Genomic DNA, 16530 nt, shown 5'->3' on the forward strand with positions numbered 1-16530 from the left:
TGTATGCTACTGTCTGTAATTTGTCTCAGTATATTTCATGATGTGCAGCCTAGCAGGTGATCAATGATGTGCCAAATCTGTGAGTTAGTGCATTATTATTGGGTAGGCATTATAATAAGCCACCTAATAAGTGGTAATAAGCACCCATAAGTGGTAATATTGTTCTAGGTGCTGATCCATCGTCAGTATCGTGAAATAATTCTAATGTAAAGGTCAGATTTGAATGGAGGAAGCTGATCTGAGAGCACCGCTGCCTTTCTTTCCATCGCGATCAACACATAAACCAGCCTGAATTCAAAATGGATTAAATAGTTTATTTTTCTCACCCATCTACACACAATACCCAATAATGACAAAATGAAAACATATATATATATATATATATAATATAGATATGTTTTTGTTTTTGAAAATGAAATACTGAAATATTGAATTCACGTAAGTTTTCACACCCTTGATTCAACCTTAGCTACACCAGATCTTGGCAGCCTGCCAGAGCTTCAACTGTTCTATAAAGGCCCAATGCAGCCGTTTTTTATTTTAGTATTAAATCATTTTCGGGTAACAATTAAGTACCTTACTAAAAGAGTCAACAATAAACCAAAATAGCTTCTTAGTAAAGAGCAATTTCTCAATCAAGAATTTTGCTAGGACTGTCTGGGAGTGGTCTGAGTAGGGAGGGGGAAACTGACTGTCTGGGAGTGGTCTGAGTAGGGAGGGGGAAACTGACTGTCTGGGAGTGGTCTGAGTAGGGAGGGGGAAACTGACAACTAGTTGTTATTGGCAGAGAGGTTTGGAACTCTCTTTCTTATTGGTCTATTAACTAATTTACAGACAAACTCCATCCTACCAAAACAGGCTGAACTTTCAGGCAGTCTTTTCAAACAGCTCTTTACACTAAAAGGGCATTATCCTCATTTTCACAATGTCCCAGTATTATTCCAACCCCGTAGTGTGGAAATAAATATACAGTGCCTTGCGAAAGTATTCGGCCCCCTTGAACTTTGCGACCTTTTTCCACATTTCAGGCTTCAAACATAAAGATATAAAACTGTATTTTTTTGTGAAGAATCAACAACAAGTGGGACACAATCATGAAGTGGAACGACATTTATTGGATATTTCAAACTTTTTTAACAAATCAAAAACTGAAAAATTAGGCGTGCAAAATTATTCAGCCCCCTTAAATTAATACTTTGTAGCGCCACCTTTTGCTGTGATTACAGCTGTAAGTCGCTTGGGGTATGTCTCTATCAGTTTTGCACATCGAGAGACTGAATTTTTTTCCCATTCCTCCTTGCAAAACAGCTCGAGCTCAGTGAGGTTGGATGGAGAGCATTTGTGAACAGCAGTTTTCAGTTCTTTCCACAGATTCTCGATTGGATTCAGGTCTGGACTTTGACTTGGCCATTCTAACACCTGGATATGTTTATTATTGAACCATTCCATTGTAGATTTTGCTTTATGTTTTGGATCATTGTCTTGTTGGAAGACAAATCTCCGTCCCAGTCTCAGGTCTTTTGCAGACTCCATCAGGTTTTCTTCCAGAATGGTCCTGTATTTGGCTCCATCCATCTTCCCATCAATTTTAACCATCTTCCCTGTCCCTGCTGAAGAAAAGCAGGCCCAAACCATGATGCTGCCACCACCATGTTTGACAGTGGGGATGGTGTGTTCATCTGTGTTGCTTTTACGCCAAACATAACGTTTTGCATTGTTGCCAAAAAGTTTTTTGGTTTCATCTGACCAGAGCACCTTCTTCCACATGTTTGGTGTGTCTCCCAGGTGGCTTGTGGCAAACTTTAAACGACACTTTTTATGGATATCTTTAAGAAATGGCTTTCTTCTTGCCACTCTTCCATAAAGGCCAGATTTGTGCAATATAGGACTGATTGTTGTCCTATGGACAGAGTCTCCCACCTCAGCTGTAGATCTCTGCAGTTCATCCAGAGTGATCATGGGCCTCTTGGCTGCATCTCTGATCAGTCTTCTCCTTGTATGAGCTGAAAGTTTAGAGGGACGGCCAGGTCTTGGTAGATTTGCAGTGGTCTGATACTCCTTCCATTTCAATATTATCGCTTGCACAGTGCTCCTTGGGATGTTTAAAGCTTGGGAAATCTTTTTGTATCCAAATCCGGCTTTAAACTTCTTCACAACAGTATCTCGGACCTGCCTGGTGTGTTCCTTGTTCTTCATGATGCTCTCTGCGCTTTTAACGGACCTCTGAGACTATCACAGTGCAGGTGCATTTATACGGAGACTTGATTACACACAGGTGGATTGTAGTTATCCTCATTAGTCATTTAGGTCAACATTGGATCATTCAGAGATCCTCACTGAACTTCTGGAGAGAGTTTGCTGCACTGAAAGTAAAGGGGCTTAATAATTTTGCACGCCCAATTTTTCAGTTTTTGATTTGTTAAAAAAGTTTGAAATATCCAATAAATGTCGTTCCACTTCATGATTGTGTCCCACTTGTTGTTGATTCTTCACAAAAAAATACAGTTTTATATCTTTATGTTTGAAGCCTGAAATTTGGCAAAAGGTCGCAAAGTTCAAGGGGGCCGAATACTTTCGCAAGGCACTGTATATAAAACATATGTGGAAATATATCTAAAACGTATGTTGAAATATATCTAAAACGTATGTGGAAATATATCTAAAACGTATGTGGAAATATATCTAAAACGTATGTGGAAATATATATAAAACATATGTGGAAATATATATAAAACATATGTGGAAATATACACTGCTCAAAAAAATATATGCACCAGCATATGGTCTCACCTGGGGTCTGAGGATCTCATCTTGGTACCTAATGGCAGTCAGGCTACCTCTGGCGAGCACATGGAGGGCTGTGTGGCCCCCCAAAGAAATGCCACCCCACACCATGACTGACCCACCGCCAAACCGGTCATGCTGGAGGATGTTGCAGGCAGCAGAACGTTCTCCACGGCGTCTCCAGACTGTCACGTATGTCATATGTGCTCAGTGTGAACCTGCTGTCATCTGTGAAGAGCACAGGGCGCCCGTGGCGAATTTGCCAATCTTGGTGTTCTCTGGCAAATGCCAAACGTCCTGCACAGTGTTGAGCTGTAAGCACAACCCCCACCTGTGGACGTCAGGCCCTCATACCACCCTCATGGAGTCTGTTTCTGACCGTTTGAGCAGACACATGCACATTTGTGGCCTGCTGGAGGTCATTTTGCAGGGCTCTGGCAGTGCTCCTCCTGCTCCTCCTTGCATAAAGGCGGAGGTAGCGTTCCTGCTGCTGGGTTGTTGCCCTCCTACGGCCTCCTCCACGTCTCCTGATGTACTGGCCTGTCTCCTGTTAGCGCCTCCATGCTCTGGACACTACGCTGACAGACACAGCAAACCTTCTTGCCACAGCTCGCATTGATGTGCCATCCTGGATGAGCTGCACTACCTGAGCCACTTGTGTGGGTTGTAGACTCCGTCTCATGCTACCACTAGACTGAAAGCACCGCCAGCATTCAAAAGTGACCAAAACATCAGCCAGGAAGCATAGGAACTGAGAAGTGGTCTGTGGTCACCACCTGCAGAACCACTCCTTTATTGGGGGGTGTCTTGCAAATTGCCTATAATTTCCACCTGTTGTCTATTCCATTTGCACAACAGCATGTGAAATGTATTGTCAATCAGTGTTGCCTCCTAAGTGGACAGTTTGATTTCACAGAAGTGGGATTGACTTGGAGTTACATTGTGTTGTTTAAGTGTTCCCTTTATTTTTTTTGGAGCAGTGAATATAAAACATAGGAAAATCAAGTTTTTGACTACTGGGCCTTTAACCTATTAATCCTCACACCAATGCCTCATGATCAATAGCAGGCTATGCAGTCAGACTGGCTTGTAATCCCAAATGGCACTCTATTCCCCATAGGGCTCTGCTCAAAAGTAGTGCACTATGTAGGGAATAGGGTGCCATTTGAGACGCGTCTAGAGTCGTAGTCCAGTCTTAAGGCTCGAGGGGCTCAGTCAATGGAACACAGGGCTCTACTCTGTAAATGAGTTAACAGGCCTGAGAAATCTCCTTTTGATTTGTGTGAAGGGCCAGTTGACAGGAGGCTAGCCTCATCCGTCTACAATCTTCAACCAATGGGAGGGAAGTCGTGACTCTACATTCGTGCACTGGAATAGACACGCGTCTGTTGCTAGGCTCCCAGAACCTGATCTCCTAGCAACAGTGCCAGTTGGGGTAGAGGGGGGGGGGGGGGGGGGGGGGTGGGGGGGAGAGGTGCGGAGGGGAGGGTCGTCACTAGTTACCACATCCACAAAGTCTGACGGCCTAGCCTACCCGACCAATCAGATGAGGGAGTGTGACGAGTTCGGCAGTATGCTAGAGATTGGGTAGGGTGGTGTCCAGATGTCCATACTGTTTCTGTACCAAACCTGGGTATACGGTATTACCGGAAATGCACATAAGGGGCGCTATAAAAAAAAATATATATAATTACTGTATTTACAGTATTTAGACAACAGGGATCTTGCTCCAACAGGGATCTTTCTCCAACAGGGATCTTGCTCCAACAGGGGATTGAATGTCTCTGCTGTAACCATGAGGCTTGATCTGGACATTGAGCCACTTGGCTAGAAATTTGGCAAAACCCAAACACAAAGCTGGAGCCCTGATCTGGAAATCATTTATTTTAGACACTTTTTTTTTTAGATGTAATTTATATAAGCAGTGGCGTAGCACGCGGCCCTCACCCCCCCCCCCCCCCCCCCCCCGTTAAAAAAACAAACAACACATTGAAAAAAGGTATTGAAAATCATACCGTCTGTATTTTTTAATACCTCGGTTATACTATACGATATAAACGGTATATCGCCCGAGCCTAACGTACGCCGACCGGCTTCCAGAGGCAGACGAGAGACATGCCTTTTTTATTTTATCTAGCGTTCATCAATGATTTAGTTGTGTATTAGATATAGTAAAACCAACTGTAGTAAATGATTCATCAGTGATTTGTTTATTAGCTCTAATAAATCCATCCGTAGTAAATGCAGAGTGGTAATCGGATGTCTTATTCAAACTCAGCAAGTTGTCAGGTTTGCACTTTAAACATAGTGACTTTGTCTTAACCCAACATAGGTTTTCTCCAAAATCTGCATTGGTTTTAAAATGGCATGTAAAGACAAACAAATGGGTCCATCTTGATTTTTAGATGTGAATTGTTTATTTAAGAAAATATATTTGTTTCACAGAAATGTAAATGTTTGAAATGGGCAGATGTTTTTGTTTGATTTTAGATGAACACTTGAACCTGTTACTTTATTTGGCACCACTTTACGACAGTCGATTTATTTATGTACCTTACCGTAGCCTTGCCTTTCTGGTATTGTGTACCAGTTACCATCTCCGAACAAAGTCACGGTCACCAAACTATGGAAAGATGGTAAAACATTTAACCATTGATTGGAATTACATGGCACTGTTCTAGACACCCAGTCTATACAGGGGTAACTCCCCACCCCACTCTATACAGGGGGAACTCCCCACCCCACTGTTCTAGACACCCACTCTATACAGGGGTAACTCCCCACCCCACTGTTCTAGACACCCAGTCTATACAGGGGTAACTCCCCACCCAGTCTATACAGGGGTAACTCCCCACCCAGTCTATACAGGGGGAACTCACCACCCCACTCTATACAGGGGTAACTCCCCACCCCACTCTATACGGGGGTAACTCCCCACCCCACTCTATACGGGGGTAACTCCCCACCCCACTCTATACAGGGGTAACTCCCCACCCCACTCTATACAGGGGTAACTCCCCACCCCACTCTATACAGGGGTAACTCCCCACCCCACTCTATACAGGGGTAACTCCCCACCACACTGTTCTAGACACCCACTCTATACAGGGGTAACTCCCCACCCCACTCTATACAGGGGTAACTCACCACCCTACTCTATACAGGGGTAACTCCCCACCCCACTCTATACAGGGGTAACTCACCACCCTACTCTATACAGGGGTAACTCCCCACCCCACTCTATACAGGGCTAACTCACCACCCCACTCTATACAGGGGTAACTCCCACCCCACTCTATACAGGGGGAACTCACCACCCCACTCTATACAGGGGTAACTCCCCACCCCACTCTATACAGGGGTAACTCCCCACCCCACTCTATACAGGGGTACCTCCCCACCCCACTCTATACAGGGGTAACTCCCCACCCCACTTTATACAGGGGTAACTCCCCACCCCACTCTATACAGGGGTAACTCCCCACCCCACTTTATACAGGGGTAACTCCCCACCCCACTCTATACAGGGGTAACTCACCAGCCTAACCCCACTCTATACAGGGTTAACTCACCACCCTAACCCCACTCTATACAGGGGTAACTCCACCCCACTATATACAGGGGTATCTCACTACCCTAACCCCACTCTATACAGGGGTATCTCACCACCCTAACCCTACTCTATACAGGGGTAACTCACCACCCTAACCCTACTCTATACAGGGGTAACTCACCACCCCACTCTATACAGGGGTAACTCACCACCCTAACCCCACTCTATACAGGGGTAACTCACCACCCTAACCCTACTCTATACAGGGGTAACTCACCACCCTAACCCCACTCTATACAGGGGTAACTCACCACCCTAACCCTACTCTATACAGGGGTAACTCACCACCCTAACCCCACTCTATACAGGGGTAACTCACCACCCTAACCCTACTCTATACAGGGGTAACTCACCACCCTAACCCTACTCTATACAGGGGTAACTCACCACCCTAACCCCACTCTATACAGGGGTAACTCACCACCCTAACCCTACTCTATACAGGGGTAACTCACCACCCTAACCCTACTCTATACAGGGGTAACTCACCACTCTAACCCCACTCTATACAGGGGTAACTCACCACCCTAACCCTACTCACATACAGGGGTAACTCACCACCCTAACCCCACTCTATACAGGGGTAACTCACCACACTAACTCCACTCACATACTCTTTATTTGTATTCATTTTACTGGCCCATCCACCCCCCTCTCCAGTTTGATATTCACAGTACACATCATGGCACTCACCATTACATATTCTTGCAATACGTTCCATGGGATCTTTAGTGAGCACAGAGTTGGGACACCTGCTTTAAAATGCCACTTTCAAAACAACAGGGAACTTGGAACTCAGAAAACTCGACTTCTGACTTCAGTGCGTTCAAGACAACTGGGAACCGAAACGAGCTCCAACAAGACAACTGGGAACCGAAACGAGCTCCATCAAGACAACTGGGAACCGAAACGAGCTCCAACTGGGAAAAGTCCGTTTGAACGGTCATCAAACTCAGAATTCCAAGTCCAGAAAATCACGCATCTTTCTAGACCTCCCTACTTTCCCACCTGAAGATCACTGACTTCATGATCATAAGTCCCATCTTCTTACATTTTCTTGAGGAACATTCCATTGTTAGTTAGCACTTCAACATAAATGGTATAATTGATCTGTCTTTGAACTTACTGCTTTCTTGGGTCATTTCAGCAACATACTTCTCTTTGGCTTTTTGTTTTTTCGTCTGTATCCTGGTGGCTTTCATACGTCTTTGTTCCCTCAACTTGAAAGGAAACACCATTGAGTGGGAGGCTTTTATTCTCCCAGCTGAGATGTTTTCCTGCCAAAGGCTGGGCGTCTGTTGAAGGTCAACAATATGATAAACTACTATTAGAATGAAAGGCTTGTTGGGAAACTAACGACGTTGCTGTATCAAATAGAATACCTCCTTTGTGTTTGGAATGGAGTCCCTTATGCTAGCTAGTTAGCTCATTTTAGATGAGAGTAGCAACAGTCAGCTACTAGTTATCTAATAAAGAAAAGACATCATACCCCTTTAGCGCAAAACTATTGTCCTTTCTCAATGTTATGAATCTTTTTCCAGAATGTATTTTTAGTTATTTAATTCTCAAACTTGGATTTAGAATATGAGGTATTTCCCGCGAACCCGGAATACGTGTCATCACACTCCCTCATCTTATTGGTCGGGTAGTTCTGACCGGTTGCATCACTGCCTGGTATGGCAACTGCCCGGCATCCTAAGGCGCTACAGAAGGTAGTGCGTACGGCCCAGTACATCACTGGGGCCAAGCTTCCTGCCATCCAGGACCTCTACACCAGGCGGTGTCAGAGGAAGGCCCTAAAAAAAATTCAAAGACTCCAGTCACCCAAGTCATAGACTGTTCTCTCTGCTACCGCATGGCAAGCGGTACCGGAGCACCAAGTCTAGGTCCAAGAGGCTTCTAAACAGCTTCTACCCCCCAAGCCATAAGACTGCTGAATAATTAATCCAATGGCCACTCAGACTATTTACATTGACGCCCCTCCCCCCCCTTGTTTATACACTGCTGCTACTCGCTGTTTATTATCTATGCATAGTCACTTTACAAATTACCTCGACTAACCTGTACCCCTGCACATTGACTCGGTACCGGTACCCCCTGTATATAGCCTCGTTATTATGTACATTTCTTGTTACTCTCAAATTATTATTTTTATTTTTTTAAACTTTAGTTTATTTACTAAATATTTTCTGAACTCTATTTATTGAACTGCATTGTTGGTTAAGGACTTGTAAGTCAGCATTTCACGGTAAGGTCTACCTACACATGGTGTATTCAGCATTTCACGGTAAGGTCTACCTACACATGGTGTATTCAGCATTACACGGTAAGGTCTACCTACACATGGTGTATTCAGCATTTCACGGTAAGGTCTACCTACACATGGTGTATTCAGCATTACACGGTAAGGTCTACCTACACATGGTGTATTCAGCATTACACGGTAAGGTCTACCTACACATGGTGTATTCGGCGCATTTGACAAATAACATTTGTGGCTGCAGTAACTAGTGATGACTGGGAGGGAGGGCGATACGATGAAGAGGAGATGGGGCTGGGGGCCTGTTGGAGGCAGGCAGGCTGAGGTAGGCAGAGAGAGCTTGGGGATAGAGAGCACAGAGGACGCATCAAGGGGTAATACACTGATAACCCAGGCATGACCAAACTGCTAGCCATGTGTAAGCGATCTATCGCCGCTCAATGTAGAGAGAAATAGGTTTTGAAATGGCACCTAATAAGGGACAAAACACACATCACGACAAGAGAGACACCACAACACTACATAAAGAGAGACACCACAACACTACATAAAGAGAGACACCACACCACTACATAAAGACCTCAGACAACAACATACCATGGCACCAACACATGACAACACAGCATGGTAGCAACACAACATGACAACAACATGGTAGCAACACAACATGGTAGCAGCACAACATGACAACAACATCACAACAACATGGTAGCAACACAACATGGTAGCAGCACAACATGGTACAAACATTATTGGGCACAGACAACAGCACAAAGGGCAAGAAGGTAGAGACAACAATACATCACACAAAGCAGCCACAACTGTCAGTAAGAGTGTCCATGATTGAGGCTTTGAATGAAGAGATTGAGATAAAACTGTCCAGATTGAGTGTTTGTTGCTGCTCGTTCCAGTCGCTAGCTGCAGCGAACTGAAAAGACAAGTGAGGAGAGAGGAGTATAGAGTGCAGTGATGTGTCCTATATGGAGCATTTGTGGCAAATCTGAAGGCCAAATGGTAAAGAACATCTAGCTGCTCGAGAGCACCCTTACCTGCCAATCTATAAATTACATCTCCGTAATCTAGCATTGATATATGATGGTCATCTGAATCTGGGTTAGTTTGGCAGCTGGGGTGAAAGAGGAGTGATTACGATAGAGGAAACCAAGTCTAGATTTAACCTTAGCCTGCAGCTTTGATATGTGCTGAGAGAAGGACAGTGTACCATCTAGCCATACTCCCAAGTACTTGTATGAGGTGACTACCTCAAGCTCTAAACCCTCAGAGGAAGTAATCACACTTGTGGGGAGAGGGGCATTCTTCATTACCTTTGATTTGGAGGTGTTCAGAACAAGGTTAAGGGCAGAGAAAGCTTGTTGGACACTAAGAAAGCTTTGTTGTAGAGCACTTAACACAAAATCCGGGGAGGGGCCAGCTGGGTATGCGACTGTATCATCTGTATATAAATGGATGAGAGAGCTTCTTACTGCCTGAGCTATGTTGTTGATGTAAATTGAGAAGAGTGTGGGGCCTAGGATTGAGACTTGGGGTACTCCCTTGATGACAGGCAGTAGCTGAGACAGCAGAAGTTCTTACATTATACACCACACTCTTTGAGAGAGGTAGTTAGCAAACCAGGCCAAAGACCCCTCAGAGACACCAATACTCCTTAACCGGCCCACAAGAATGGAATGGTGTACCATATCAAAAGCTTTGGGCAAGTCAATGAAAATAGCAGCACAACATTGCTTAGAATCAAGGGCAATGGTGACATCACTGAGGACCTTTAAGGTTGCAGTGACACATCCATAACCTGAGTGGAAACCAGATTGCATCCCAGAGAGAATACCATAGACATCAAGAAACCCTGTCAGTTGATTATTGGCAAATTCTTCCAACACTTTTGATAAACAGGGCAAAATAGAAATAGGCCTATAACAGTAAGGATCAGCTTGATCTCCCCCTTAAATAAAGGATGAACTGTGGCTGCCTTCCAAGCAGTAGGAACCTCCCCAGGAAGGAGAGACAGGTTAAAAAGGTCAGAGAAAGGCTTGGTGATTATACGGGCAGCAACCTTAAAGAAGAAAGGATCTAAACCATCTGACCCAGATTGTTTTTGGGGTCAAGTTTAAGGAGCTCCTTTTAATACCTCGGACTTATTGACTGCCTGCAAGGATCAACTTTGTAGCAGGGCAGGGGAAAAAGAGGGGGAAGCATCAGGGCCAGTCGCATTAGAAGGGGTGGGAGATGAGGAAACGTTGGACGGGCAAGGAGGCGTGGCTTAGTCAAATAGGAATCCTGACTTAATGAAGTGGTGATTAAAGAGCTCAGCCATGTGCTCCTTGTCAGTAACAACCACATCATCAACATTAAGGGACATGGGCAGCTGTGAGGAGGAGGGTTTATTCTCCAGGTCTTTAACCGTTTTCCAGAATTCTTGGGGTCAGACCCACAGAGAGAGAACTGCTCCTTAAAGTAACTAACTTTGGCCTTCTGGATAGTCTGAATGCACTTATTTCTCATTTGCCTGAACGAGAGCCAGTCATCCTGAGTATGCGTGTGCAGAGCCTTTCACCAAATGGAATTCTTGAGGTGGAGTAACTCTGCCAGATCACGGTGGAACCGGGGGCTGAACCTGTTTTTAATTCTCATTTTCTTTATGGGGGCGTGTTTGTTAACAATATCACTGAAAATATTTTTAAAAAGGTCCAAGTGTCTTCAACAGAGGGGATCAAGCTGATTCTATACCATTTTACAGAGGCCAGTTCATGAAGGAAGCTTGCTCATTAAATTTTTTTAGCAACCGTCTATGACTAATCAGGGCAGGTTGTTTCACTGAGCAGCCATTACAAACACAGGCTGTAAAACAGTGATCACTAAGGTCACGTTACAGAAAACACCAGACTGATACCTATCAGGATTATTTGTAAGGATAACATCGAGGAGAGTAGCCTGTTCTGGATGTTTGGAGTCATACCTCGTGGGATTGATGATAATCTGAGAGAGATTTAGGGAGTCCCATTGCTTTAGGACTTGGTCAGGTGGTTTAAGCATGTCCCAGTTTAGGTCACCTAGGATGAATTCAGACTTAGTGTAAGGGGCCAGGAGAGAGCTTAGGGCAGGTAGGGGACAGGCCGGTGATGATGATGGACGATAGCACCCAGCAACAGTCAACAGAGCGCTATTTTAAAGTGTAATGCTTAAAACCAGCAAATCAAATTGTTTGGGGACAGACTTGGTGGAGACAACTGAGCACTGAAGGTGATCCTTGGTAAAGATTTGCCACTCCACCACCTTTGGAAGATCTGTCTTGCCAAAGAAGGCTATAACCAGAAAGGTTAACATCAGTATTCAAAACTCTCTTCCTTAACCACGTCTCCGTAATGACCAACATCTGAGAACCCACACTTTCAATTGGTCCATTTTAGGTAATAAGCTCCTGGTGTTAACGTGCAGAAAACTCAGGCTTTTATGAGAGCAGAAATCAGTGGAGCAGATATCAGAGCACAAGTCAGAATTGGGGCTAGCAACAGTAGATGGGCCAGGGTGTACATGCACATTTCCAGATATCATCAACAGTATTACAATCAGGGCACGGCAGAGGACAAGGAGAGCTCTGCAGTGCTGATTTATGACATCTGAATGTGCATCAGATGGCAACAAGATCATATTATACAGCAATTTCATCAGGTAACATGAATACAAAGCCAGCGAGAGGTGGTTAGAATAGGATGGGAGGCCAAAACTCTGTGTAACCAATAGAGAGTCAGAATCCCGAGTGTGGGAACAAACAGACTGTCCCACAGATGGGTAAACAAGAAAGTTCATAGTCAACAAAGCATGCAGGAGTCATAAGGCAAATAGCAAAATGCACAAGATAAAAATACACAACGACTTGGGGCCATTGTGAGTTCAGAGTCACTCGCCCCAACAGTGCCTGTGTGCTGGATGCAAGCAAAAGCTTGGGAGAGAGGGGGGGGGGGGGGGTGAGGATAGCTGTACCAGACAGGGGGAGAAGGGCCAGGACAGACAGTGAACAGAGAGGGGGGCTGGGGATACCTGTACCAGGCAGGGGAGACAACCAGGGCAGACGGTGAACAGAGAGGGGGGGGGGAATACCTGTACCAGGCAGGGGGAGACAACCAGGGCAGACGGTGAACAGAGAGGGGGGGGATACCTGTACCAGGCTGGGGGAGACAACCAGGGCAGACGGTGAACAGAGAGGGGGGGGATACCTGTACCAGGCAGGGGGAGACAACCAGGGCAGACGTTGAACAGAGAGGGGGGGGGTAACCTGTACCAGGCAGGGGGAGACAACCAGGGCAGACGGTGAACAGAGAGGGGGGGGATACCTGTACCAGGCAGGGGGAGACAACCAGGGCAGACAACCAGGGCAGGCGGTGAACAGATAGGGGGGGGGGATACCTGTACCAGGCAGGGGGAGACAACCAGGGCAGACGGTGAACAGAGAGGGGGGGATACCTGTACCAGGCAGGGGGAGACAACCAGGGGAGACGGTGAACAGACGGGGGGGTACCTGTACCAGGCAGGGGGAGACAACCAGGGGAGACGGTGAACAGAGAGAGGGGGGGGGGGGGGGGGATACCTGTACCAGGCAGGGGGAGACAACCGGGGGAGACAACCAGGGCAGACGGTGAACAGATCGCCAGGGGGAATCCAAGCAGCAGGCAGTGATAGTAGGTGTCCCACCCACCTGGGAGAAGCTTTTCTTTCTGGGGGGGGTTGCTTGGATCAGCAGGAGGGGGCTTCAAGGCCTCTGGATCTGGGTGGGGTAGCCTGGATCAGCAGGAGGGGGCTTCAAGGCCTCTGGATCTGGGTGGGGTAGCTTGGATCAGCAGGAGGGGGCTTCAAGGCCTCTGGATCTGGGTGGGGTAGCTTGGATCAGCAGGAGGGGGCTTCAAGGCCTCTGGATCTGGGTGGGGTAGCTTGGATCAGCAGGAGGGGGCTTCAAGGCCTCTGGATCTGGGTGGGGTAGCTTGCCCAAAGGTGGCTTCAACACCTCTCACTTCACACCTCGGTGCTAATTGAAGTTGTATCTGGTCGGTCTGGTCTGTCTCAGTTCCAGGTTGGATGGTGTATTAATCCTTCCTGGTAATTTTGACCAAAATCAGGTTGTAGGTTTGGAGTTTTGAATCTGAAGGGAAGGTTATGCTGTGGAGGGTAGCATCCTGTATATGTCCCTGCTGAAAAATCCAAGTTTATCTAACTCCAAATCTATATTTTTTTTGTTTCAAAAAAACATGTAGAACAATGTGAGAGCTCACATGCAGCTGTGTCTCTCTCTCTATCTCTCTCTGTCCACTAGTCAGTTGATTTAATTTATAGTACAGCCTTCATTGGGTGCCTTAGCTCGTCTCTATTTGAGCAGATCTCCATCCATCAGTAAAGTTTCCATACTAAAACCTCTGGGTATTATGAAGAAAATCATATTCAGAAAATGCCATGGCATATGCTGATATTATTTGGATGAGTGAATTATGTGTTGTCTTAAATCCTTAGATTAGATATTAAGAGGCTAAATGAATCGCTGAATCTCCTATAAATACAGTGCCTTGCGAAAGTATTCGGCCCCCTTGAACTTTGCGACCTTTTGCCACATTTCAGGCTTCAAACATAAAGATATAAAACTGTATTTTTTTGTGAAGAATCAACAACAAGTGGGACACAATCATGAAGTGGAACGACATTTATTGGATATTTCAAACTTTTTTAACAAATCAAAAACTGAAAAATTGGGCGTGCAAAATTATTCAGCCCCCTTAAGTTAATACTTTGTAGCGCCACCTTTTGCTGCGATTACAGCTGTAAGTCGCTTGGGGTATGTCTCTATCAGTTTTGCACATCGAGAGACTGAAATTTTTTCCCATTCCTCCTTGCAAAACAGCTCGAGCTCAGTGAGGTTGGATGGAGAGCATTTGTGAACAGCAGTTTTCAGTTCTTTCCACAGATTCTCGATTGGATTCAGGTCTGGACTTTGACTTGGCCATTCTAACACCTGGATATGTTTATTTTTGAACCATTCCATTGTAGATTTTGCTTTATGTTTTGGATCATTGTCTTGTTGGAAGACAAATCTCCGTCCTAGTCTCAGGTCTTTTGCAGACTCCATCAGGTTTTCTTCCAGAATGGTCCTGTATTTGGCTCCATCCATCTTCCCATCAATTTTAACCATCTTCCCTGTCCCTGCTGAAGAAAAGCAGGCCCAAACCATGATGCTGCCACCACCATGTTTGACAGTGGGGATGGTGTGTTCATCTGTGTTGCTTTTACGCCAAACATAACGTTTTGCATTGTTGCCAAAAAGTTTTTTGGTTTCATCTGACCAGAGCACCTTCTTCCACATGTTTGGTGTGTCTCCCAGGTGGCTTGTGGCAAACTTTAAACGACACTTTTTATGGATATCTTTAAGAAATGGCTTTCTTCTTGCCACTCTTCCATAAAGGCCAGATTTGTGCAATATAGGACTGATTGTTGTCCTATGGACAGAGTCTCCCACCTCAGCTGTAGATCTCTGCAGTTCATCCAGAGTGATCATGGGCCTCTTGGCTGCATCTCTGATCAGTCTTCTCCTTGTATGAGCTGAAAGTTTAGAGGGACGGCCAGGTCTTGGTAGATTTGCAGTGGTCTGATACTCCTTCCATTTCAATATTATCGCTTGCACAGTGCTCCTTGGGATGTTTAAAGCTTGGGAAATCTTTTTGTATCCAAATCCGGCTTTAAACTTCTTCACAACAGTATCTCGGACCTGCCTGGTGTGTTCCTTGTTCTTCATGATGCTCTCTGCGCTTTTAACGGACCTCTGAGACTATCACAGTGCAGGTGCATTTATACGGAGACTTGATTACACACAGGTGGATTGTATTTATCATCATTAGTCATTTAGGTCAACATTGGATCATTCAGAGATCCTCACTGAACTTCTGGAGAGAGTTTGCTGCACTGAAAGTAAAGGGGCTGAATAATTTTGCACGCCCAATGTTTCAGTTTTTGATTTGTTAAAAAAGTTTGAAATATCCAATAAATGTCGTTCCACTTCATGATTGTGTCCCACTTGTTGTTGATTCTTCACAAAAAAATACAGTTTTATATCTTTATGTTTGAAGCCTGAAATGTGGCAAAAGGTCGCAAAGTTCAAGGGGGCCGAATACTTTCGCAAGGCACTGTAGGTACATCTAAATGAATTGCTGAATCTCCTATAAATAGGTATATAAAGAAAATGTATAAAGAAATAACATCAGTGCATGTCATTGAGAACAAACGTTCCTGTGAGTCATTCTGAGAGCTTCCTGTGAGTCATTCTGAGAGCTTCCTGTGGGTTGTCTGAGAGCTTCCTGTGGGTTGTCTGAGAGCTTCCTGTGAGTCATTCTGAGAGCTTCCTGAGGGTTGTCTGAGAGCTTCATGTGGGTTGTCTGAGGGCTTCCTGTGAGTCATTCGGAGAGCTTCCTGTGAGTCATTCGGAGAGCTTCCTGTGGGTTGTCTGTAGTGTCGCTCTTCTCCAGTGTTGTGATCTGTCCTCTCCTCTGACCTTCTCAGAGTTTAATCTTGCCTCTCTGGACAGGAACACTGGTTATGTCCACAATGGCACCCTATACCCCTATATAGTACGCTACTTTTGACCAGAGCCCTATGGAGAAATAGGCGGCCATTTTGGACACATCCACTGTCTTCTAGTACAGTTATTCGGAAGTATAATCTCATTGTACTTTGTCCACGTCTGACAATACCGGTTGGTACTGGGTGTGTTACCACTATGGTGATGCAGGTCAAAGTGTCTGTGATAAGGAGGATTACTACTGTGTCATGAACTTTAAGCTCTGTTAACATTCAAAACAATACCCAGGTTGTTCTGGGTAGT

Source organism: Oncorhynchus mykiss, chromosome 5 (genome assembly GCF_013265735.2).
Source record: "Oncorhynchus mykiss isolate Arlee chromosome 5, USDA_OmykA_1.1, whole genome shotgun sequence".
Classification (NCBI taxonomy): domain Eukaryota; kingdom Metazoa; phylum Chordata; class Actinopteri; order Salmoniformes; family Salmonidae; genus Oncorhynchus; species Oncorhynchus mykiss.